A 23489-nucleotide genomic window follows, 5' to 3' on the forward strand; every position below is an offset into this window, starting at 1 on the left:
ACGACCAGAAATGAGCGGCCGCCAGTGGGGTCGCCCAGTCGGTGGCACAAACACACATGCGAATGAAAGGACGGTTGCGGTGGAAGCTCTAGAAACGCACCGCGTGGGGCTAGAGGAGAGCGACGGGTTCCGCCCCGGAGAGCCAGGGCGGTTTCCGCAGAGGGACACCGCTCGGCCGCTCGCTGCCACCAGCGTCGCCGATGCCCTCAGAGTGGTCCCGGCCTTCCCGCGTTGTCCTCGTCATTTCAGCAAGGAAAGAGGCAGCCCTCTGCTCCTACTCGTCCAGACGAGGGGGTCATGAGATAATCCAGAAACCGGAAATAGTAACCCTTTTTTTTTTTTTTTTTGGAAGCAATAAAATTGTTTTGGAGACTAAGGAACAGAGATGTGGATTTCCTAGAAGATTGTGGTGAATTTCAATTCCTTAGAGGAACCGGGGCCAACGAAGGCTTAATTTTAGCTTGGTTGTTTGAACACAAAGGAATTGGGATGGTTAAATTGGTATGCTAATTTAATTAAAAAGTTGAAGCAAGAATGAGCATGTTACTCTAAACAGTGATTATTATATAACCTTAAGGCATTTTCAATTTAAATATTTTCCAATTAGAAATGGGATTGATTTTAGGGTTCCCAGATATACGACACTGAACTCGGGGTAACAAGGAAGCAGATCTAGGAATGGTTAACCTTTCTCTGTCATTCCAGACAGATGCCAAAATCACACGTTTTTCGAGTTTCAGAAAAACAGAAAATGGAATCGATTATTTACTAAATCTCAGGATTGGGAAAGACTGGTTAGGTCCAAAAGTAGTAAAAGATCCACAGAGGAAAAAATATACAAATTTATCTAATGATTTTTTTTAACACCTACAGGACCTGGTCTTCCTAGGTGGTCTCCCATTCAAGTACTAACCGGATCCGACCCTGCTTAGCTTCTGAGATCAGACAAGATCAGGCATGTTTGGGGTGGCATGGCCATAGACCAAATTTACCTAAAAGTGAGTTTCTGTATGTAAAATTAAGAAACACCATCAAAAGAGAAGACACTCTCTAGCACGGGGGGTTGCGGGGTTAATCACAGCAATAAGCTAATAATTATATAACATTAATTATTTATACAAGTTATAATTCACTCTAAAAATTACATAAGTTAATAATATAATAATTGAAATATTATATAATTGAAATAGTTGAAATAGAATAATAGAAAAATGGATAAGAAATTCTCCAACACCCTGATAGGTAAATAGACGTATTAGTTAACCGTTACCACAATAATACTGCGTGGCAAATTCCCTTGACACACAGTGGCTTACAACAAACAGCAGCAATTATTTCCACATAAGCTGCTGGTCGTCTTCCGACTCGACGGATTCGGGTCGGAGTGGTCTGGGTGACTCTGCTCCAGGCCGCAAGTTCACTGCGCTTGGGTCCAGGGTGAGGTTGGGGGTGCAGGTTTGTTCCAGGCATCTCTCGTCGATCAGTGATTACCAGGGCTGCTTCTTGTGGTGATAACTCAAGTGCAAGAGGTAAGCCGAGGTGAACGAACGGGGCTGGAGCCCGTCGCTTGTGTCACGTCTGCTAACATCCGAGGCCAAAGAAAGTCATGTGGCCAAGCCAACAGGGTCGGCTTAGGGAATCCTGACCCACCCACCGAGGGAGGGCAAGTGGGATTAATCCAAGTGTTCACAGCGGGAAAAGGAAACTAACTGGCAACCCACAAAACAGGAAACCCACAATGAAGACATACGGAAAGATGATCGCCCCCTTCGGTAACATAAAAAATAGAAATGAAAACTGCATCGAGATGGCACGTACTACTTAGTAACAAAGGAAGTGTTAACGAAATCAGATGACTCCAGAGTAAAAATTCCTCCCAGCAAGAACAACATGCGATTCGGATGGTTTTACCGATGAGTTCATCTAAGTCTTCTAAACAGATCATTCCATCTTATGTAAATGTAAATTGTTGCAGAGGATTGAAGAAGTAGAAATAGTCTTAATGCATTTTATGGTATCAAAACAAGAAGAAGAATAAAAAACCAATAGAATAAAGGAAAATTGCAGTTGAATCTTAACTTGAAAATCCTAAATAAAATGTCGCTAAACGGAATCTAACGAGGTATAAACAAGATGGTGTGCCATGACAAATGCCCCCAAATAGCATGGCTCAAGTAAAAGAGAAGTCGTTAGCTTGGCTCGTCTAGACTAGAGGGCTGGCTCTGCTCCAACAGGGCACCCAGAGACCTGGGCTTCTTCCGCTTGGTCACTTGGTCTTTCCCGAGACCCCCTTATGCACCTGAGCGAGCCAAGCTGGGCCACCCGGCCACCTCCGCATCAGCACAGTGGGAGGCAGAGACAAGATTAGGGAGAGCTGCCCAGAAGCGGTGCCATCACCCTGGGCGGATAGAATCTCTCACCAGGCGGGCGGCGTGTGCCCACGAAGATGGGTGAATCTTTTTGGAGATAATCGGCAACCTGCCACACCAGGACTAACTATAATGAGACGTGCAAGGTCTTTATGCAGACTATCACAAGAGCTTATTGGAGGAGACGAGCAAACACCCCCCAAAATGGAACGATATTCGTGTGTTTGGAGAGGGATACTCTGTGTCATAATGTTGTTTATTCTCTCCAAAGCCGAATGGGATTTTCATTGAAATAGACCGGTTGGTTCTAAAATTGACACGAAAGAAAAGAAGGTCAAGAATAGCCAGGAAACATGAGGTAAATGCACTTGCTCTAGCTTATGTAAAGACGTGTTATAAGTCTTCTTTGCATTTATGCATTGGACGTTGGTGGACAGCATATAGGGATAGACATACTGCCCAACAGAAGAGAACGAGGGTTCAGAAAGAAGCCCACAAACCCGCGGAGCTTTGGCGTGTAAAGATGTGGCATGGCAGGTGACCAGGAGAAGGGACTATTCAGTGTGAGTGTCCACTTGACTGATACTGAAACCGGATTCCCGTCTTTCTCAAAACACAAAACTCAGTTCCCATTGACTAAGTCCTTACCGTCTGAAAGGAAAACTTTAATGCTTTCGGAACAAAATGTAAGGGAACATCTTTCTGACTTCCGAATTTCTTAAATGAGACACTGAAACTCATGAAAGAAACTCATTTCACTACTTTAGAATGAAGACTTCCTCGAAAGAATACCATGAAGAACATGAAAATCAAGTCCTTTGCTGGGAGAGCGTATTTGTAATGTGAGGGATCCACAAAGGATCGGCGTCCAGAGTACGCAACAAACTTCTGCAAATCCGTAAGATATAGAGGACTGAATACAACTGAAAAACGGGCGGAAGACGTGAACTGGTATTTCACAGGAGAGAAGGCCCAGGACCATGGGGAGATGCTCTGTTTCCTTGGTAATCAGGGAAATACCTGCAGGGCCACGATCGGGTGCCGGCCCATTGGCAGTGAGCAGTCCGACCACGCCCAGCGTCGGAGAGAACCGGGGTGTGCGGGGTGCGTCCGGTGGGGGCTTGCGTTGCTGCAGCCCACGCGTCCATCCGGACGTGGAAAGAGTATTTGCCTCGATCGTGAATACTTTTGGATACGTGAGGCGATTTTTAGGATATGATCGCACGGATTCGTAATAACTAAAGCCGAAAACAGTCAAGCAGGAAAGTGACAGACTATTACACGGCAGTGAAAACGGATGAAGGTCGATTACGTGCCACGGCAGACGTATCTCAGAAACACAAGGTCGCGCGAGAAGCACGTTGCAGAGCTCCGTTACCTATGATGCCACTTGCGTAAAGCTAAAAAGCAAAGTCACTAATGCCTCGTTGTTATACGTACGTATGTGATAACGTTATGTTAAAAGAAAGGCAAGCTGATGATGGACGTAAAATCAGGATACGGGTTACCTTAGGGGTGACATGAGGAGGGGGGACGGGGGACAGGACAGGACATCGCTGACGGGTGCAGGTCCCTGGCCCGTTGGGGGGTCACATGTACTTTTCTGTTTAATCACGTGCCTACACGTAGCACGTATTCTTTTGTATTTTTCAATGTGTTATTTAAAAACATGATAAGGGAAAAGGAAAGAAACTGGGTACTATTTATATTTATCAAATTCGCAAATCTCTTAAAGAAGATTAAAAGACGGGTAAAATAGCTTTTCTTGTATTGATGATAGGAATGTAAGTTGGTGCAGCCTTCTTAGTTAGATCTACCTCTTTGTTATATATATATATATATATATATATATATATAACATATATAAATATGTTATATTTATATAACATATATTTATGTTATATTTATATAACATATATTTATATGTTATATATATAACATATATTTATATGTTATATATATGTTATATATTTATATAACATATATAAATATGTTATATTTATATAACATATATTTATATGTTATATATATATTTTATATATATACACACACACACACATGCATGTATATGTATAAATATACCGCAAGATATGTATGACATATGTACACACATGTCTATAATATATACAAATACACACATGTGTGTGTGTGTGTATATATATATATATGCACATATATAATTCAGTATATGTACATGTAGTCATAAGCTTGTTAATATTGTCTAGCCTAGTAATTCAGTTTTGGGGAAATGAAGGCTTAAGAAAACTCTGAAATTAAAAACGTAAATTTAACGCCTAAAATTAGAAAAGAGTCGTGAACACAGACACAGTTAGCGAGCTCTGTCCGCCTGGGACTGGTCCCCTTCCCTTCCCTCTGGGGCTTGCCACCCGAGGCGCGGCCAGGCGGCTCATGCCAAGTTCAGACGAAGTTCGTACCAAGTGCCGGGGGAGGGCGCTCACACCTGAAGGGGACGCCCGCCCCCTCCGGGATTCCATAGTCCCGTCCTGTCCGCCTCTGCCCCAGCCCTTGCACGATCTGCCATTACCCGGAATGTCGCGTCTTTGAGAGGAGGGACCACGTCAGCGTGGCCCTCACACTGAGCTGTGCAGAAGCAGGGCCCGGCGACCCCCCGGGGAAAATAGAAGAATGCCAAATAGAGGCGGAAAAGGCTTGTTTGAACCAAACTGGTCAAGATCTGGGGGGCCCGAGGAACACAGGTCATCTGCGTGCCGTCCTCGTGCAAGCTTTATAAACGCGTTTGAATTTTGGGGTCGACATTCACATTCACTGCTCTTCAGATAAACGCCGCTCCGAGGTCTTGGGGGGTTCTTGTTCTCCTACAAAAGCCTCTTGCGAGATCACCCGTGATTAGGGTTTCAGACATGATGGCATAAAGTGACGCCCGGGGAACCTAGGATGTCAGGACAGCTGGCTCGAGTATGGATTTCCCGAAAGGATTCTTCGTATGCTCAAGGTTGTGTTAAAATCGGCGTGTACATTTTTCAATAGGCTTTGCCATAATGACCGAAGTTTATTTCATCATTAGCACATAAAAGCAGCAAAGGGAAGCAAAGAACGTCTTTTGATAAATACTGTTTTAGTTATATCCCTAAACTAACGTCACATTCTCGAGACTCGTAATGCATTAGAATTTCAAATAGCATGGATCGTAGACATTTTTTTTTTCTCTGCCGTTCGAGCATGCTGGAATAATTGCCTGGGGGAAGGCATTGTAGGTCTAGGGACAGAAATGATGATTTTTGTACCATTCATACCATTAGAGCAGTCTCAGATTGAAGTAAAAACCGACCTTCGGGACAAATACAAAAGCGGAGGCAAACCCCAGTCGACCCAGTTTGCTCCAGGATCTGTTAGGATATTAACTGCCAAACTCTCAGCTGTAATCAGATCTCAGAAGGAAGAAAGGTCTCTAAATTCTGGGGCGTTAGCACCCAGTGTAAACGAGAAGCAGGTGTCAAGATCAGGAGCAGGAAGTGGCCATCCCTGCAACCTCGGCTGGCTCGGGGGTGCTGGTGGCACCCCGCGGCTGCGGCCAGCGTCCCGCAGCCTGTGCCACCCCAGAGAGACACGGACGGTGGAGGCAGCCGCCGGCGACGCTGCCTCAGGACCGAGGTGCCGCCTCTGCGACTCCATGGTCCCTGCGCCCTGGAGCCTGGAGCCAGGCTGGTTGTGTCAGAAAAGCGAGGGGCGATGAGCATCCGGGAGGTCGGGGGCCTCCAGTGTGGGGACCAAGCTCAGGGGCAACATGTCCTTATGTTTTGTGTGGTCCATCAGCGCAGGGCCTGGGCGGTGTGATCAGGGTGGGGAGGCGTGGCTGTGTCACCGGCTGGGGGGTTGGGGGGCGTCCGCGCACATCACCCAAGCCTTACGTGGGACCAGACCCAAATGCTTGGCAAGCCTGCGGTCGCCGGGCCTGGGGAGGGGGCAGGGAGGACCCCACTGAAAACCATCCCTTTATCTCTTCGATTGTTTGGATCACTGGTTACAGTTTTTAAAATCGTAAGATGTCCGTGACAGGAAACTTACCATCTTAACCATTTGGAACCGTACGGTTCTGTGGTATTAACTACACAGTTGACTCTTGAACAGTGAGGGGTTCGGGGCACTGTGTGTAACTTCTGGCTCCTCAAAAACCTGACTGCTGACAGCCTCGTGTGACCTTACCGATCATAGAAGGTGGATTGGCTCACGTCGTCTATGTTACATGTGTTATATATTAGGCTCTTATAATAAAGTAAGTGAGCCAGAAGAAAAATGTCATTACGAAAAATACGTCTGCAGTGTTTATCGAAAACAATGTGAGTGTGAGTATTTGAGGGTAGCTGTGTTTACACTGCTGTGTGACCGTCACCACCATCCATCTTCAAAACTCGCACAACTGGGAAACCCTCCCCGTTAACCACCTCCCTGTTTCCGCCCCCGACAGCCCCTGGGGACCGGCGTTCCACATTCCGTCTCTGAACGTGACCACTCCGCGAAGGTCGCGAAGGTGGAATCGCGCAGTGTGTCCTCTGTGACGGGTGTATTCCCCTTACAGACGGCGCCTCACCTGGGTGCTGCCTGAGGAAATGTGACACAGTGGCTCGTGGCCCTGTGGGGTCCACTCTGCTCACGCACACACCCCCTCTGGACAAGTGGGTGAAGCGGGTGATTCTCCCGCCTGCCGCTCCCCACCTGGGAGGACCCTTCTGGGGGGTCTAAGAGCATTCACCTTTGGCAGGGCTGGCTCAGCAAAGCATCCATGACCGGTTCTCCTCCGTCAGTATCCTATGGCGGCCCCCATACCACTGTTTCTTGGGGTCACTCACCCAGTAAACTCCCCAAACACAAGCTTTCCCTGCCCCCTTCCAGGCCTCGCTTCCAGGGGACCCCATGCTAAGACGGCCAGTTCTCAGAGGGAGCAGATCCTCGGGACGGGGTGTCGGCCAGTCCCTTTCCAGACAGCCGCAGTGTGGACTCCACTGCTCGTGGGAATAGAGAAAGATGTTCTCGGCATGCAGCAGCCTCGACCTCACTGGGGCTCCCGCAGGCGCCGAGTCTGTCTGCTTTTGAAAGAGGCGGTAAGTTTGGCACTGACCGGTCAGGGGCGGAATTGAGCAAGGACAGAGAGGAGACTGCTCACCCCCGCAGGGTAGCGGTGGTCGGTCGGGCTGGTGGCTGACTTCACAGTGGCAGCAAAGGAGCCTGGAGAGGAAGTAATCGTCGACCTAGAAATGCGGATACCGACAACTGCCATGTGGAGCTGGACGCGAAATAAAGACACAGGGTTAGCAAACCGAACTGCACCGCGCTCCAGAAAGAAGGGATTGGTCCAGAAAGATCGGAGATTCCGGAAGGGATGGCGAGCAAATGCTGAGCATAAAATAATAACAACACTGATTTGCAGAGTAAAAAAAAAAAAACCACTGAAATGTTGTCCGATATCTGTGAGTTAGGCAGAGAATGATCAGAGTTTAAATACTTAAAAGTCCTCCATCATTCAGAAGCAGCACAGAGATATAAAACACGGAGAATTTTCAGTTCCCTGGGCATATTGGAAGTTTAAGGATAACAACTGGAAGAAAGAAATAAAGTGTATAACTTCTCTAACAGGAAATGTAAAGTAATGGAAAATTTCAATCAAAGGAAGCAGAAAAGAAGATTTTAAAAAAAGGAAGACCAAAATAAAGTATGCGATTATATGGCAGAAGTAGGTTCAATTATATAAATAATTGATATAATCACATAATAATTACATAAGTAATTAAATGAGGTATGTTTGCAAGTGAAAGGTAGATGTCAGAGTGAATAAAAATAACCCAATATTGCAAATTTATAGGGAACACCCCCAAGACCATACCGAAAGTTTAAAAGATAGAAATACATATCTATTATTAACCAAAAGGAAGCTTCTGTATCAATATTGATATTTCAACTATTTGAAGGCAAAAGTGTTAGTGAGAAAACGCATCATCGTAGATTGAAGAAATATGTACTTTGCCAGAAATGTACAGCGTTCCAAACTTGTTTACCTCTGGTCCCGGAGCTCCGGTATGTATAAGCAGCAGACAGGATTGTAGAGAGAAATAGACAAATTCAGCATCAATTTTAATACTCCCCTCTCAGTCATCGACAGTTTATGGAGACAAGTATTAGAAAAGATAAAAAAAAAATTTGGATCAAGAGATTAAAAACCTTGACCTAATGAACAACACACAGAACACAACACCTAAAAATGAGAAGATACATTCTTTTCAAAAACATGGTGTATTTATGAACATATAAGCAAGTCTATCTGTTTTAAAGAGTCGGCATCAAACAGGCCATGTTTTCTTGACCTATGCAAGTCGGTTAGAAATGAATAGCAAAATGACATCTCAAAAAGCCTCCCACCTTTGGGAATTAAGAAGACACTCCTAAATAACTCACGGGTCAGGAAGTAATCGCGACGGAAATTCAGAACGTACTGTTTAGCGATGTTGACGTCGCCGCGTAGAAGAATGTGTCAGATATTTATTTGGAAAAGGAAAGACTGGAAGTGAATGAGCTCGGCTTTCAACCTGAGGAGCTGAAAAAGGACGATAGGATCAGCCCGAAGAACATGGACGAGAGGAAGCGATACGAAAGCGGAATTTAATCAAATTGTATGTAAAGTGCAGTAGACTCGATGAAGTCCAAAGATGGTTCTTTAAAAAGACAAAAAAGAGACAAACCCTAAGTAGAATTAATTAAGAAAAAAAAATTAGGACAAAAAGAGATGTCTAAACAATATTAGAAACAGAAATGGAGGTAATTATGGAAGTAGCGAGTTTTAGAATCAATAGGAAAATATCGTGGAGGTTCCAGAGATGCGTGGCCCAGGCTCCCCTTTGGGGCGGGGCTTGTCACCTCGGCCATTGCAGGAGCTGTGAGCAGGTGGCCCGAGCCTGGCTCCTTCTGCACCTGCCTCACCTGCGGGCAGCCGACGCCCCAGACCGCACCTTCTCGGGCTGGTCCACGTCCAGTGACTAACGCGGCTGGGTCACACGAGCTCTGGCCATTTCGTGACCATGTCACATAGGCCAAGGCGTGCTCGCGTGAATGCCTTAACGCCTGGCCCCTTGAGGGGGAAAACAAAAAGCCCTGATTTGCGGTGTCTGCCGAGTTCTGGGGTGGAAGTACACCCCCATGGACGGCTTCGAGCTGCCGAAGGGACGCCAGTGAGCGTGGGGTTGGAAAGAGGTGCAAGCCACCACACCCGTGCGCCGGTTGTTAATAAACGCGCAGTGTGCACACACATGTGGCGGGGCAGGGGAGGAGACGGGTATCCGTAAGCTTGTGCTTCATACAGTCTACGCAACTGGGAGTTTAACTGATTTAATGTTCGGTGATGGCTGTGTTTAACGGGCGGCTCACAGAATTTCTAAAAGCTGAACACTTGGCGCCTGCCAGCCGGAACGAGGCGGCTGGGACACCTCGCTCTGTATGTTCCCGGTCCCGCTGAGGCTTTGTGCTGGGTTTTGGTCACAGTCCAGTCACTCCCTGTGTCCTTGCTGGCGCCGTGCTGTGCGATGCATCCGTCACTGTGGTCTGAATGTTTGTGTCTCCCCAAAATGCAGGTGCAGAAACCCACCCCGTGAGCTGACGGGGTCAGGAGGCGGGGCTTTTGGGAGGTGATGAGGTTATGAGGGTGGAGCCCCCAGGAGTGGGATTGTGCCCTGATGAAGGGACCCCGGAGAGCTCTGTCACCCTTCTGTCCTCTGAGCTTACAGTGCAGGGACAGCTGTCTGGGAAGCTGGCCCTCACCAGACAGCAACGCCGTTGGCACCCCGACCTTGGACACGCGGCCTCCGGAGCTGTGAGCATTGCATGTCCGTTGCTTGTGAGCCGCCAGCCAATGGTGTGTTTTTAGAGCAGCCTGCATGGACTGGGTCACCGGTCTTCTGCCGAGCGTCACACATGACCTGCAAACACTGCTCTGCCCTGTCTTCCTCTGCCTTTTCCCACGGACACTTCGGCAACTTGGAATCTCATAGGCAGAGAGATGCTCTGGCCACGGACGTGGCCCTGGTCTGGGAAGGCAACGGGGGACTCCCCCGAGACCCGCTCTCGCAGACGCTGCGATGCCGTGCGCCCCGCCTCCTTGGCTGCCCATGGACCCTCACCCTGGTGGACCTCCTGCGAGCAGGGACTCAACTCGACAGTGTCCCCCCTCCCAAGGATGCTGCTACGGAGTCACCCCGTGTTTCCGCCTCGGGGTCTTTTCTACAGCCCTGAGCGCCTGGAAGTGTGTGGGAAGTGAGGTCCGAAGGCGGTTCCAGCCCACAGAGGACAGGAGCCCGGAGGGCACTGCTCGGCCCCTGCCTTGCAGGTGACGAATGCGGGAAGACCCGTAAGCTCCTCAGCGACCCTGCGGCCCTGAGCGCCCGCTGCGAACGGCAGTGACTTTGACACGCACCTTTATACCGACTGTTCATTCTTCCCCGTGCTACTGTTTCGATCGCTCCCACTTTCCGAGTTCACCTGCCGACCGACACCGTCTTCCTGCCTCCGGGTCCTGTCACGTTCTGCTTGGGCGGGGGACCTATACTAAGACACTCGCCGATTTTTAAAAAATATATCAATATAAAAGTTATAAAAATATTAAAACTCTAATATATATATATAAAATATATATATTTTTTGCAAAAGAACATTCTACTCTTCTTTTTGCAGTGGGACTCGTCACAGAGTGACTGCTGGGGAGAGGAGATGACGGTGCCAGTTTGGGACCTCTGACAGGCAGATGCCCAGGCGGATCGGAGGCACAGAAGGTGTGTGGAGAAAGCCCCTGTGTAGGGTCCCGCAGGAGGGAGGAGGAGGCTGGCAGCGGGCGATGTGGAGCTGACGCCTGCCAACGGAGAGGGACCGAGGGACCAGGGTGGGCGACTGGGATGGAGGAGCTCCGGGCCGCAGGGCTCAGGGTGGCGGTGCGTTCCAGAGCCGTCACCGCCCATCAGAGGCCTCCCACGTCACGAAGTGGCTCGGCTCTCCTGCTCCCTCCAGACTCAGCCCTGGGCTGGGGACAGCTGGGGGATGTGTGACCTCACGAGATGGCCCTGCTGGATCCCAAGGTGTGACAGCTGGAGGCTGTCAGTTCGCGACACCCTCGAGAGTTGAGTGGCACCGCTCAGTGGCTGTCACAGACGGAGGTGTCTCCACACTTTAAATAGAGGCGTTGGGCCATCTTTGTGTCGTTTACTGAGCAAGGGTTCTACTGCCTTTGGGCCAAATTTCAGGAGAGGGGAGAGGATCGGCCAGAAGGTTGGCGGTGAGAGTTGTGGGGGACTGGACGTGTTAAAGCCGGAGAACCAGGCCGTTGATTACCTCCTGGAAGTGACGGGAAAAGCTATGAGATCTGCCCTAGATTCTTCCAGAAGGGAAGGGAGAGCTGACGGAATAATTTAAAAACGCAATGGTGCGGAAAAAAAGGTGCTGTTTCACGGCTTCGGCCAGTCGTCCAGCTTGTTTAAAGAATTAACCCAGATAAAATAGTGCTTAGGCTCGTAGTAGGGGGCAAGTGACACCCCGCACTTGAGGAAAAAGCCGACCCGGGCAGGGACCGGCTCCCCGGCCCAGCGCGCTTCATTTTCACGGCGGTGGGTGTTTATTCTCCGACCTCCCCTGCCTTCTGGGACCTTCCAGGAGCCTGGCGGGCCGGGCAGCGCTTCAGGGCTGCAAGGGCCCCCAGGAGTCACTGAGATACCCGCCCCTCAGGGCGGGCCAGGCCGGGGCGGGGGACCCTCCAGCAGCGCGGGGCGGGCACCGCGGGTGCCTGGTGAGCACAGACGCGAGTTCGCGGCGAGGGAGCCGCCTTCCCCGCGCGCACTTCCCGGGGGCGCCTCGGGGCTCCCGGGAGTCGGGGTGTGCCCGCGCTCCCCAGGGGGCCCGCTGCTGGCCCCCACTTCCTGACCCGGAGCAGCGCCCTCTTCCCGTCCCCAGAGGGCACGCGCGTCGCGCCCGGCAGGTGGCACGCGGGTCGCGCGGCTGGGGGGTGCGTGACCTCGGCGCCCCCGCGCGGCGCGCGCACCGCGGCCCGGCGGCCGGCAGGGGGCGCTGCGGCGGCGGCAGCGGCGGCGGGAGGAGGCGCGGGGCGGCGTGTGCGTCTCCGCGGTCGCCGCGCCGCCCGGCTGTCACCGCGCACCGCGCCTCGCGAGCTGCGCGGGCTGCGCGGCGCGTCCGGCTCGGGCTCGGGCTCGGCCGCCGCGCGCCCGCCCTTTGTCCCGGCGGCCAGCGCCCCCCGCGCCCCGCGCGCCCCCCACGCGGCCCCGCGGCCCCGGCGCCCGGAGCGGGGCGGGGGCGGCCTCGGGCGCGGCCCGGGGCGGGGGCGGCCCGCCACCCCCCGCAAGTTTGTCGCCGCGCCCCGCGGGCATCGTCGGCCGCGCCGGGGCGTCCGGACCGGTCGCCGGAGAGGAAAGTCGGGCTGCGCGAGGCGCGGGGGGCGCGTCGGAGCCGGTCCGAGCTGAGAGCCCGTCCATCGGGCGCCGGCGGCTTCGCGCCGGTTCGGGGACGCCGTTCGGGTGAGTGCACGCCCCGCTCGGCCTGCGCGCCGCGTGACAGGTGCGGGGCTGGGGACCGGGGGCAGCGCGCGCCGGGCCGGGGCCGGGGCTGCGGCTCCCCCGCACCTGCACCTGCGCCCTGCGCCCGGCGCGCCGTCCCCGCGCGGGAGGGACGGCCGGGAGGTCCCCGAGCCCCCGCCGGCCGCGGCGATGCGCCCTCTGCCTTCGCCTCGCCGGCTCCGACTGTGCTGTTTCCTCCGAGCTCCGTGCACCGTGCAGCAGCGAAGCCGGTCGCCACATCCATCATTATCATCATTTTTTTCTTCCGCTTGGAGCCTGAGCACAGGAATCTCAGGCACACGAGGGATATTACTACCGTTCTATTTTAAATACAAACATGGAAAGAAGTACGCTTGGCAGGGTACCAAAGGGGCCTGTACTCTCTGTTATGTAAGGGCTTTGGAAAAAATATCTGCTCATTGTAAAGTTATGAACGCGACAGTAGAGCATGGAAGGAGGGAGGTCGAAGATAAGTGAGGAGCATCATTTCTGCCTTGAACCGAAACTTTCCTTGCAGATAGATGAGCGCGGGCTTCGCTGGAGATGCCCTCTAAGGTGGCATAGGGTCCTTTCTTTGAACTTTATTAGGTAGGATGGCAAAACATTAAAAAATAAAATGGATTTTGGAGAGTCTGCTAAAAACAGGGTGAAAATTCTTTGCTATTCATGGAGAGCATTGAAGAGGATCCCAGAGATGTCCTTTATGGCTTTCAAACTATTGGATGATTTTTACTTTTATGGTTGATGGAAACTTAGTAATTATGAGCTGCCAGTTATTAAAAATCTTCCTCCACAATCCCCTCTCGTGTTTACGGCTACTTTTTTTAGGTAAGAAGATGATGAAAATAGAAAGCATCAGATATACTGATGTCAGGCACCCCGTTTCGAGCCTCCCCCACCCCAATATTTTGTTCCGATCGATTTTGGGTGGTGCTATGGCATTCGTAGTGTTGGAAGTTCTGTTGGTAATTCTAATGCGCAGTCAGGGGTGAGACCCCTTGGCTGGCTCTGTTTTCTGTTTGTCTTTTTTTTTTTTTTTTTTATTTGTCACTTTGTAGCCCCAGGTGTGGCCACAATGGTTTACGGTAAGTAAAAAATAAGTGGTTAGAAATATGAGGAGAGAAAAATGGCATTGCAAAGGACATGTGTTGAAGAATTATAGCATGTATTTTGTCTAAGTATCTTTCTTGACATTTTGAAAAAGCAGGCAAAGAACAGCTGATGTTTGTTGGAGACCTACCTTTTCACGTGGGATACATCGGGACGTCCTACGCGGGGCATTGCTTTGTGCAGAGGTGATGGGGAAGTTGGGTCACAGTGTCAGGCTATTTCTCTATGTTTACATGAAAAGATAAGCAAGTCTTATTCAAGATTCTCTGCTCCATCACATTAAAAACTTATGTTTATAGAGACTAGTCAGTTAAGTGCAAAAAGCTTTGATTATTTTTAAGGCGAGGGAGTAAACCTGGACGCTGACTCTGTGTTTTTCGTCTACCTTATGTAATTCCCCGGACTCCGGTCTGGGGCCGATCTTATGGATGGTTTAGGAAGGCTTACGTAAGAACTCGGACTGCGCTTTTTGGACCCCGTTAAACTGGCTGTTTGGGCCGTTGCATAATTGACAGAGTACTAGATCGTCGAAGGCTGGAGCGGGGAGGGGCGCACGCACCCCCCAGCCCAGCCCACGCACTTTTCTAATGAACCGTCGCATTCGAGGGAGCAGCAGGGACGGAGGTTTGTGAAAGGGAGACAAGAATAGTATCTGGAGGACAGACGCGGTGTGAGACCGTTATGCTTGGCGGGTCTCTCCCGGCTTCGTGGCGTAAGCTGCATCTCCCAGCAGAGGCAGGTTGCCTGGGTCGCTAATGGATCGTAGGCCTCAGAGTCCCTCCGGCAGGCGTCCCCCGAGCCCCAGGGAGGGCCACTAGCGGTGCGTGCCTGTGGTCATTCCCAAGTTCGCATTTGACACAAGCACAATCTGGGCACTCTCCGTAGTTGACCTGCTGAGAAAACGCAGATTGTTCTACCCCAGGGCCGCGCGGGGCTCCTGAGACCAGGTGGCCGCCCGGAGAGCCGGCTCTGCCTCGTGACTGCACACAATGGGGACTCTCTGGAAGTGAGAGTGACCCGGAGGCGGAGAAGGGCTGAGCAGAATGGGGAGGGGGGGAAACTGTCTCCGAGGCGGCTGCCCAGGGGACAGGAAGGGAAACTTACCCAAAGACGCTCTGTTAATAGAAAGGCAACGGGAACGGGTCACGCCGGCTCCAGGGGGACATCCTTAGCAGCTGTCCCTGATAGGAATGGTAAACAGCGAGCACACTCGGGCCTGGCAAATACCTCGCGGGAAGCAAATGCGGGTCGGGGGGGACGAGGATGGACAGTCGACATGCCCCCACGAGCAGTTTGTAGGAGTGAATGGGAACGAGTAGGAGGGGCTTGTTGACAGGAGCGGGGGGCTCCCCCTCTTTCTGACACGATCTCTCCTTCGGATCTGAATTGGGGTGTCTTCCGATCTGATCACCTCGAGCCTTTCCCCACCAACCTGTACACTCTATCACTCCATCCATCACTCCATCCATCCACCCGCCCACCCGCCCACCCACTCACAGAGACTCCGCCCTTGGCCAGGCTTCAGTCAGCCTCCTCTGAGCCCCTTTCTTGGCCGGACTCAGCCTTGGCCTAAAAAGAAACCTGGAATCTTCAGCAGGGTCGTCCACCCCGTCTCCCACGACGAGACTTAAGAAAACCCTGACGTGGCTTCTAGCCACCGAAGGCTGTGTGCCTGCGATGACCGAGCCGCGCTAGAGTTCCTGTTTGGAAAAGCTCCAGTCTGCCCAGAGGGCTACCCCGTGCTCCGGCCAGCACCTGATGGTGATAGGAGCCCGGCTCCCCTTTCATTAAACGGCGATTAGAAAAACCTGCAGTGACAATCCCTTCTCTGCCCCCTTCGAGGTGCGTCTGTACCTCCACAAACCAGCCGGGTCTTCCTCAAGGACCTGACGGCCAGTCCTTTGAAATGCAGTCATCGGGAAGGACAGGGCCCCTGTCTCCCAGTCTCTGGGGGCGGGGGGAGCCCAGCTTTGACGCATACCGCGGAGCACACACAGGTGGCCTAATCACAGCGCCGCCGTCTGGCCGCCCTCCTTGCTCTTGGTAGCTTTGCACTTCCCGGACCCCGCCTGAGCCCCGCTCGTGTGCGTGTGCCTGTCCTCGGTCCCTCGTCCTCGGTCCCTCGTCCTCCTCTCCCAACACTCAGCCGCCTCCCCGTGGATCGAAGCCGAGCTCAGCTTCACGCTGATGTCTCTTGCCGCGGCTGCGCGCGGCTGCGGTAAACCGAACACCGTCTGTCTCTACTGCTTCTAACCAGTGTCCAGCTCTGTTTTCCACGACATCCAGCGAGCACTCGAGTGTGCGTGTGTGCACGTGTGTGTGTGTGCACGTGTGTGTGCGTGCGCCAGGCGCTGTTCTAGGCATTAGATGTTCTAGAACAGTGAACATGACAGACAGAGACTGCGCCTCTGAGGGGCCTAGAGTGTGATGGGTAAGTCGTAGTAAGATATTTAGCATATCCTGTGGGGTCAGTGCTACGGGGAACAGGAAATCGGGGGGCAGAGGGCATGCGGGCAGGAAGTCGCTGTCAGGTGGGCCCCTCAGGCGGGGGAGGCTGAGCAGAGCCCCACAGGGTGGGAGGGGGAGCCACGGGGACGTCCGGGGAGGAGCATTTCACTCCGTGGGGCATGGCCAGTGCGGGGTCCTCAGACCAGGACTCGGCCGGTGCTCGGGAGGACAGCAGGGAGGCCCGCAGGCCCTTGGGGGGGCTTCTCACGCTGGTGGCCAGTGGCGCCCGCCCGGCAGCCACCGCTGTGCCCCGCTGCGGCGCTGTCCTGCCCTGGGACCCTGCCCTCCGGTGGCCCGAGGCTGTGTCAGGGGATGATGGTGGCGTCCTCGGGGCCTCAGGCGGCTGGGACCGGGGAGGCCTGCGGCCTCCAGGACGTCTGGAATCCAGTCTAGAGCATTACCAAAACTGGGAGCAGGGCGGAGGTCGTGGGTCTTCAGCGGCGGTCCCCTCGGCTCGTAGGAAGGGGGCCCGCAGGGGAGTACCGTGTTACCCTGCAGTCCCCTAGGGACAGCCAGGACAGTCACGAACGACGGGTGTGCAGTGGGAAGCCCTCTGCCCTTCCTTGGAGAACGTCAGACCATCAGGCACCCGGGGCCACGTCTAAGGAGAACCCGAGGGGAGAGAACCCCACGGCCTGAAGGCGTCTGCGGCGAGTTAGGGTTTGAGGCGGGGAGCTGGCTCCTTGCCCATGCCCTTCCATGTGTGGGAAACGGACTTAAGGTTCTTCCTGGGTATTTCGTGCTCTAGTGTTTGCGAATGGGCCCGGTCCGAATTGGTCATTGTTCTTTATGTGACACTTGTCGCTTGTAGGACATAACGTCTGAGTCCTGCAGGCCCACCAAACCTATGGGTCCCGTTCTCTTAGGAAGGCAAAGCCCGCGAAAGGCAAGGCAGCAGTATGGGATTCGGGCCGAGCCGACTTTGGGAACTTGACTCAGCCAGCGGAAGTGAAAAGCTAACTTAGTCCTTCGGCTTCGATCATGACTGCGATAAGGCGAATAAATGTGTCCAGAAACAAGCTAACATGGACGTAGTGATTTTAAATGCTTTTCAGAAGTGTAGTGGAAAGCAGGTTGGACTCTCTAGCCACGGATTACAAGAAATAACGATCAAGCAGCAGAAGCAAATAATGAAGCCTTAACGGGGAAGTTGAATACCCACACGTCACCAGGCTGGTACTGCGAAGGACTGATCTTAAAACTTAACGTGAACTCTGTTAAAGGCCAAGATAAGGGAGTAACCCCAAACCATCCAGCATTAACTGTCTTTGTACTGCGTTGTTTGATCACTCAGAATAGCTTCTCAAGGCAGGCAGTCTCTCTTTACACACAAATAATTGTCTCCTCAGTTTGGAAATTTTGCCACATATTATGCCAAACATAATAATTCTTTTACTTCTATTGGTTTATTTTTTGAGGGAAGCCACTGTGAGAACTGAGATCATACAACAGAATAATTTTGGTGAAACTGTTATTTCTAAACCTTATGCACTTTCTATTTATTTTGCATGATATCTTAGGAGATTTGTGTGGCATACATGCCAAACATGACAGTTAATTTCCTAAAGACTGGCATATACTTCCTTAAAACCCCCCATATCATATTGGTTTAACTGGCAGCTAGTAATGAATTTCGTATTGAGTAAGCTAATTTGCCCTAGGAACGGTTTTAAGAGGTTAGTTTAATATAACTACCTGGTCCTCTACTCTCAAACTTCACACGGAAATTTTTCTGCCAGATTTCAGGATTGTTATTTTGACAACAGCCCAAAGTACTGTAGTGGAGAGCAAATGGGAGTTAGAGCTAATATGTCAGTTTGGAGAGTTAGGGGAGAAAAAAAAAAAAAGCAAAAGCAGAGATGTCTGAAGTCACTTTTCTCCAGGCATGAAATTTAAGGGGGTACCAGCACACCAAGCAGTGAAACACAAGTAATATTTTAATGCAGTTTAAAAAAATAAAAATTAGTGCGATGAGGGGAGCAAAATGTCAAAAATGTTAAAAAGACAGAATCGGTATTTGATTTCCCCTTTTGCGTCGGGCTCCAACATGGCGTGGTGTGAGACTGTTACTGGTCATGTCTCGATTTACAATTTTGACATTTTGTTCATCATGGTTTTTTTTTTTTTTTTTTGCATTAGTTTTTATTGTTTTAAAAATACCTTTATCTCGGGACCCCGTCTGGGATGTTGGCGTGGGGACATTCTGTAGACCCTCTTCCCTAAAACAGCAGTAAGAACGAATTGCACTGAGTGAGGCCAGCAATGTCAAAATAGGGTATTTTAGAACTCTGGAAATTAACTACATAATAGCAATCCAAGGAGTGTTTTGTTTCGTTGTTGTTGTTTTTTTTTTTTTTAAGAAAAAAGACAATTTTGGTAAGAGCCGTGACACTTGTGGCATTAAAACTGATTTCGCCTTCCTCGTTTCTAGCATCACAGTAGCTTTGAGAGCTAAGAGCTGTCAGAAGGGACTGAACCTGTTTGGACCACCTCAGATACCCAGTTCTCAGGAAATTGCTACCATCTGACCTGTCAGGAAGCTCTCTGAAGAAGCCCCCTCTCAGATGGTTTTTACTCCCCCTGATATATTAGGCAAATGTTTTAAGTCAGCATTTACGATTGTACTCAGTGCAAAGGAAGATGGCATTTAAAGAATTAAAGTATGGGAACGATGTCCTATCAGATAGAGAATGTTAATAAAGAGATAGAAATTATTTAAAAAAGAGAGCTAAATAGAAATCTTTTCGATTACATGAAAAACATCACCAGAGGGCTCAGCAGAGATTCAAACGGGCAAAAGAAAGACTCGGTGAACTTTACAGCAGGTCGATTGAAGTGATACAATTTGAGGAACAGAAAGCCAAACGAGTAAAGAAAAAATGAACAGAATCCTAGACTCATCTTCACGAGTCCCAAAATGTGCACACTGGAATTCCCAGAAGGAGGAAAGAGAGGAAGGAGCAGGAAGGGTATTTGAAACAATGGCCCAACTTGCTTTGTGTCATTTGTAACATTAATCTGCACATCCGAGAAGCTCAGTGCATTCCAAGTAGGATAAGCACAGAGAGGGACATCTAGACACGCAGCAGTTGCAGTCGAGTTGTCGAAAGCCACAACGCAGACAGCTCTCAGGGAGAGGGGAGCCACTATGCACAAGGAGTCTTTAAGGAGACTGACACCTGACTTCCGATCAGAGCTCACGGAGGCCAGGAGGCAGGAGGAGCATGTTCTCAAAGTGCTGGGAGGATGGCCATTCAGTTGAGGGCTCTAGACCCAATCCAGCAAGGCTCTCCTTCAAAGCAGAAGAAAAAATTAAGACATCTCAGGTGCCTTAATGAACAAAACAAGAGAATTTGTTTAAAATTCTTAAAAAATAAAAGCAGAGAATTTGTCATTAGCAGACCTAGGGAATATTTTAGGTTGTAACAAAAGGATGCTGGACAATAACTAAAATCCACAGAAGAAAGAGTATCAGTAAAGGCAACTACATAGGTAAATGTAAACGGCAGTATAAATGACTCAGAGAACAACTAAAAAAAAAATTAAACAACAAAGGAATTAAGATGGTGTAACACTAAAGAAGGCAGTCGCGGATGAATAAAAGAACGAAAAGACGTAAGACATACAGAAATCAATAAAATGGCTGATGTAAATCCTACCAGTAATTACATTAAATGTAAATGGGCTAAATACTCCAATAAAAAGGTAGAGATCGGCAGAATGAATTAAGTAAGCACGATCCGACTATATGTGCTCTACGACAGACCCACTTGACATTCAGACACACATGGTATAGAGTAAGATACGCCATGCACACAGTAAGTGAAAGAATTGGGAGTGGCTGTACACACATCGGACAAAACAGATTTTATGTAAACGGTTATCACAAGAGATAAATAAAGGAAACCGCCTGGAACGGTGGTTTCGGCTGGGGCACGGACGTGGGTGGCAGAGGTGGCCATGTGGCTGAGTTGGAGTTGGGGGCCCTGTTTTTGCAGGGTGCCTGCAAAGGAGTTGAGAACATGCTCCACATGAGGCCCTCCTTTAAGAAGGGCGTCACGAGGTGGGGTTCGTTCCTTCTTCCTTAACGTCTTGGGCGAGTCGCGTGACCTCTCGGCCTCCCCCAGTTTCCTCTTCTGCAAGACCGATGGTGAAATCTACGCAGAGTTGCTACGGCGACTGCGTGAAGCAGCATGTGTCGCAGGCCCGATGACCCAGCGCAGACCCCTCGGGCATCGGGAGGCCGCCTCGCCGGCGGTTTCCGTCAGTTCTTGAGAGTCCAGAACACGTGTCCGGGTGGTACCCAGGCATCTCCGTTGAACAAGCCCCGCGGCATCGGCGTGTGGCCACCTCTCAGAGTGCAGAGAATTCACTTCCTCGGCCTTTTTAGTATAGGACTCAGGGATGTGAGGTGGCGCCCTCGCCCCTTGCCTCTGCGCCAGCTTCTGTGTCCCGGTGCCTGGCCGATGTGTGGACCCTGCTCTGACCTCAGCGGTGACTCCTGGGCCGAGGGCCGCGCCATGTGGGGTCGACCGGCTGGGCCCTCGCGGGGCGGCCTCATGCCTTCGGGCCCTGGCGGCTCCTACACGTTTGTACAGTCCTCCCACGCCTCGGCCGGTGCTGCCGAAGTTCATTCACACTCGGATTCAGCCGCTTTGTTCACATAAAGTCACTCTAACTCTCGCGGTGAGCGGTGCCATCTGACCGTTCATGCGGGGTGGTCAGTTTGCGGCCTATTTATCACGACGACGACGACTTCCTTTTTCTGTTACCGTCGGGGCTGTCGCTCGGCCATCGCCGCGGTCCGTGCACGCGCCGTCCGCGTCAGGGCGGTCCACGTTAGGTCACGGCGCGGCCCCTTTGAGGGGAGAGGCGCAGCGGGGGCACAAGCCTCCGAGGGCCGGGCGTTCCCCCCGATCTCCTCTCGTGGCCTTGCGTTGTTTTAGAATTTTGGTTGATGACGGACAGGATGACGGTTTTCGCCCGTCGGCTTGGGCCTCGTCGCTGCCCCGCGTGACCGGCATGCTGGTCGTGGCCCCGTGGCTTGCCGTCAGGCCAGCTCTAAAGCCAGGGAGTGAGAAATGGCGCTCGGTACTCCCACGAGATCAAAAAGTCTCTTTTGCCGCTGGCGGCTCGTTCGTGCAAAAAACACAGCGAAACCGTGTACGGCAGGCGGCTCACGCGCCCGTCTCCTGGGCGCAGGGAGAATCATTTCAGCCCTTCCCGCTCCATCTCCGAGGAAGGCGCGTTTGTGAACGTGTGTGCGTTTATACCCCGGGGACTCACGCGGCCCCCGCTCTGCCGGGCTGTGGTCCTGATGGCGTTGCACGCGCCCCGCGCTTCGTCGGTGGGGGTGGGTGGCATCGTAGCAGGACCGGGGGTCGGTCCTCCGGCGGGCGGGCTGCTGCACGTTGCTTAGACCGAAGTACACGTTCCCAGTGCTTCCGTCTGGACGGGGGGCCTCCGACGCTCGCAGTGCGACGTGACGACGCTCCCGCCAGGCGGGTCCCGGCCGCCGTCCCGCTTCCTGCCCCGAGCCTCTCGTCCCTCCGTCTGTCCGCCCGCCGCGTCCCGCACTCCTCCAACGCGCCCGCCCTCCGGCTGCCCCGTCTTAGGGTCTGCGTTCTTGCCGTCACCTCTTTGTTTCTGGTGACACTTAGGATGTGTCACTGGCCACACTTAGCTTTTCTCTCCGTCCACACTCAGGCTCTCGGGAAAGACCTTGAACGTTGCAAGCAGGAAGCTGAGAGCGAGTTGGCGGTAAACGGAGACAGGGCGGGACGAAAGACCATGAAAGGGACTCCAGAGCCCTGCCAGGTGCTGGGGGCGCCCCATTTACCATCTTTTGGGTACAGATGCCGGAGGCGGCGAAGACGCTACCCACGGCCGCCGCTCAGAAAGATGCCGCGCGCCGAGCAGTCGGTCGATCTGCAGACTCGCCTCTCGGTCACTAGATCTCCAAATCCTGTCTGTTGTTTGGAAAAGTGTTGAACGTGTCATTTTTGTAGCTAGAAAATGGTCGGGTCTCAGCAGTTTTATGTGACTCGAGCTGATAATATTAGGCATTTCGTGGTATCTGCTTGTGGTGGCATTTGGGAGGAAAATCTGTCCTTTCTACCACCTGAACAATTTCGAGAGGAAAGTCCTTTTTTACTGATTTATTTTGAAATACAGTTCTATTACGGATTTAATTAGTATTAAGGTTGTTAATACTGTAGGATGCGTGGCTCTTCGGGCTTTTAACGTCTTTCGAATTAGAAGAAAATAAGCCCAACAGTATAGATTTGGTGCAATTTAGGAAAATTAAGATCTACAACATGGACACGATTGTTCGCATATCAGGTCTTCTCCTGACGAAAGCCAAGTCTCACATCCTTAAGGTACTTCGTGTATGTGGTATATTTGAGAGTCAGGTTTCAGATCATTAATGACTTGAGGGATTAAGACAGAAAGAAAATTGAAGTCATGTAATCCATCCAGGATCAGTCTGGAAATAAGATTAAGTATCTCTAAAATCCTCGACACAGCCAATGGCAAAACGGCGCATTCACGAAACAACTCCCATTAGGAAGAGTTCATTCGCGAGACAGTTACTTACTGCTTATATTCAAGAATCCCCGAACCAATTTTAATTTCATAAGTGTTATAATGAAATGACTGTTTACGCTTTCCCGAATCTTCCTTTTTATTTTCCTAAATTTTCCCGTGTCTTTTTTCTTTTTAAGGTTTCCACACCTGGATTGTCAACTAGGGCAAATCGTCACCAATGGCAGTGAGACCTGTTTTCTGGGGATCGAGGTGAGTGTATATGGACTCTTGCTGGATTCGTTATTCCATTTGTTGTGGGTCTCTAATTTCCTCTTAAATGTTGTGCCATACTTTCTGACGCTCGAAGTAAATAGCTGGTGAGAACGTTTTGTAAATG

General features: G+C 51.2%; 1 protein-coding gene and 1 pseudogene across 4 annotated transcripts in view; one reads left to right on the forward strand and one right to left on the reverse strand.

Annotated features, from left to right (window-relative positions):
• Positions 1 to 864: 864 nt before the first annotated feature.
• Positions 865 to 983, reverse strand: LOC118609757 (annotated as a pseudogene).
• A 10084-nt stretch (positions 984 to 11067) lies between these two features.
• The window catches only part of MTUS2 (microtubule associated scaffold protein 2), a 367564-nt gene continuing 355142 nt past the window's right edge, over positions 11068 to 23489 (forward strand). For 3 of the 4 annotated variants that reach the window (XM_036228401.1, XM_036228400.1, XM_036228404.1), the window contains exons 1-2: positions 12811 to 12907; positions 23290 to 23362. The gene's annotated coding sequence lies outside the window, so the exon portion shown is untranslated. Of the gene's footprint in view, positions 11162 to 12810; positions 12908 to 23289; positions 23363 to 23489 lie in introns of those variants that run through there. The other variant, XM_036228402.1, reaches the window with a different exon arrangement.

Source organism: Rousettus aegyptiacus, unplaced genomic scaffold (assembly GCF_014176215.1).
Source record: "Rousettus aegyptiacus isolate mRouAeg1 unplaced genomic scaffold, mRouAeg1.p scaffold_m13_p_11, whole genome shotgun sequence".
NCBI classification, from domain to species: domain Eukaryota; kingdom Metazoa; phylum Chordata; class Mammalia; order Chiroptera; family Pteropodidae; genus Rousettus; species Rousettus aegyptiacus.